Source organism: Eutrema salsugineum, unplaced genomic scaffold (assembly GCF_000478725.1).
Source record: "Eutrema salsugineum unplaced genomic scaffold, Eutsalg1_0 scaffold_3, whole genome shotgun sequence".
Taxonomy (NCBI): domain Eukaryota; kingdom Viridiplantae; phylum Streptophyta; class Magnoliopsida; order Brassicales; family Brassicaceae; genus Eutrema; species Eutrema salsugineum.
The window spans coordinates 16,472,417-16,475,195 of record NW_006256756.1 but is presented as its reverse complement, the minus strand read 5'-3'; the positions used below and the strand labels follow the sequence as shown (position 1 = coordinate 16,475,195).

The following is a 2,779-nucleotide window of genomic DNA, read 5'->3' as shown; positions in this document are numbered from 1 at the left end:
TGATGATGTATAAGCTTGATTCTGCTTAAGCTCCCGGATATCCTGTTGCATTGTTGCGTGCTGGCTCTCAACTCGTTGTTGCCCTTGTAACTGCTGCTGCAGAAGCCCACAGACGTCAGGCCCCATCTGATTCTGAGCCGTTCCCTGGTTCTGTTGCTGATTACCCAACGGCTGCAGATTGAACCCTGGTGGAAACTTATGCTGCTGTGGTTGGCTGCTGAAGTTGTTGCTCGGTGCCGGTTGATTCTGCTGACTATAACTCTGTTGTTGCCCACTGAACTGTTGCTTGGGCTGAAAGCTGTTCTGAAATGGAGCTTTAGGAGCATAGCTTTGTTGGTGTTGTTGAGCAGTGTACACTTGGTCTTGAGGATTAGCTATGTTTGTGTTTCGGTAAGAGAGGTTTGGGTTGTTTCCAAAGTTGTTAAACCGCTGATATCTTTGTTGATTCCCTATGTAGTTTATCTCTTCTTGTGTTAGACCATCTTCATTGACATTATCAAAGCTTGGCCCTTGCTCATCAAACTCGCCTATAAAGTGTATTGGCTTTTGTGTAGCCATGAGAACCTTGTCAAGCTTGCTCTGTAGCTCTCTTATATCATTTTCAATGTGCTGTTCCTTACTAGATCCCTCTGATCGGTTTGCCCTGTCAAAATCTTCTCCATACGTGTCATTAGACATGGCAAGGTTCTCCACTAGTTCCATTGCCGCATTGATCTCTTTCCCAAGAAAATTTCCATTTGAGGCTGTATCTAGTTGGTTTCTGATCTTGGGGAGAGCACCTCGGTATAGGGTACTCAGGAGGGAGGCCTCCGAGAAGCCGTGGTGTGGGCATTGGTTGGTATAGCTTCTAAACCGTTCCCAAGCTTCACTAAAGCTTTCGTTTTCATGTTGAGTGAAACTAGAAATATGATTCCTCAGCTTTGCCGTGCGTGAAGTGGAGAAGAACTTGGACAAGAACGCCAGCTTGCATTGCTCCCACATTTGTATAGAACCCGTCGGGAAGTTCTTTTCCCACTGGTGAGCTTTATCACCGAGGCTATATGGGAACAGGCGTAGCTTGAAACTATCTTCTGATACCCCGTTTATCTTTGTCAGGTCGCAAACTCGATCAAATTGATCTAGATGCTCTAGAGGATCCTCTCCGGGTAGACTGATAACTAAGAGTTTTCACTCTTTAAAGAGGTTATCAATAACCCTGTCCTTGTAGTACAAGGGGTTATCAAACCAAACTTGTGATGGAGTCACTAATCTATGTTACTTGTAATCTTAAGTCAAGATGGAATGATAAGAGTTTTAGCTAAACTAATTAACAAGTGAATGAGCATAAAAATGAAGCAAGGGATGAGATTTAAACAAAGTAGTGATGCAAATGACTAGCAAATGATTCGATGATGATAATATATGATAAAGGCAGAAGCTTTAGACAGGATACTTGACTCGGGTGCTTCCAAGCTAAACTAATGGGTTAATGAATCATTTTATCAAGCGATTTCATTTAACTTTGAACTCAAGGCATGTTAATCTTCTCATGAAAGTATTAAACATCTAAACTGACCCTCTTTCATACCAAAATCCCTTTTGAGAAGCATGAATCAGTCAGCAATAAGATTCAGTTCAAAAATGTCATTTAAGAGAACAAACTATCACTCTCGCGATGAAAGACTCTTAAACCTTTAACCGAGTGGTTCAGACATTTCTACAAACACTTTTGATGCGAGATATGTCTCAGATCTGAACCTCAAGTGATGTGCCTGGATCCAGCTTAGAGATCTCGTCGGTTAAAGAATGAAACATGCAAGACTAGACACCTAAACCCACTGATCTATCTTGAAAGCACCCTAATCTACCTATCTAAAGCCGCTGAAACGACTACTCACTGATCATAACGAGCTCACTCAGTCCTTTGCAAGACGTGTAGCTAGTCATGATAAGGAGTTTGATGCTGGATGATAAAGGAAATAAAGAAAGAACAAGATTCTGATGCAAAAACGAGATTTCAGATTAGATTAATTAAGTTTCACAAAAGAGGCAAGTTCTCAAAGCTAAAAGATGATAAGAGATAAGATGATTAGGTATTTTTGGTCCTAAAATGTATTTATAGCAAAGGGAAAGTGTCGCGGGTCAGCCCGGAACAAACCGGGTACTGAGCCGCTTTCTCGGGTTGATGGGTGAGTGCCACGGTGTGTCGGAGAGTGAAGCCGAGGTCTTTATGTCGAGGAGTGCACGTGAGCCAAGATCCAAATGGAGATCTTGTGAAGAACACGTCAAGAACATGCACGAACCCTAGTCTTTGATCCATTTTCATGTGTGTGTTCTTGAGCCGTCTTATTCTTGATTCTGGGGTTGTGACAAGGGACCTCGCCATAGAATGTCGCGGGGCTTGGTAGTCGAGGGGCTCGGGAGAACAGAGTCCGGCATGCACGCCGAGGCCATTACACCGAGGTGCACGTTCAACACTTAGTCATTTCTAGCTTCATTTCTTACGTGTGCATGCCTTGATCCCAATGTGCCGAGGCGTTAGCACGAGGTATAGTCCAAAATACTCCCAAGATATGAGCCTTGACTTGAGCAATGTCGAGGTGATGATGCCGAGGCCTGAGAAAATACTTAGCGCGTATCGCGACTCATTTAGGCTTGTGTCGACCATCTCGCCTTCCGGAAGCAGTAACTTTCAACACACGACTCCAATTGCTCTGAGACCAGTTCCATAGTCAAGATGACTCAATAAGATCGAACTTTGGTGAAGAAACCGTCGGAGCTTGGGAAGTGGAAGGTTTCC

At 43.6% G+C, this 2,779-nt stretch overlaps 1 non-coding gene across 1 annotated transcript; it reads left to right on the top strand.

Moving 5' to 3' along the window:
• The first annotated feature begins 814 nt into the window (after window positions 1-814).
• LOC112085532 lies at window positions 815-921 on the top strand. Its single transcript, XR_002898836.1, has one exon. It is a non-coding gene; the product is annotated as a small nucleolar RNA R71 (small nucleolar RNA).
• Window positions 922-2,779: the final 1,858 nt, after the last annotated feature.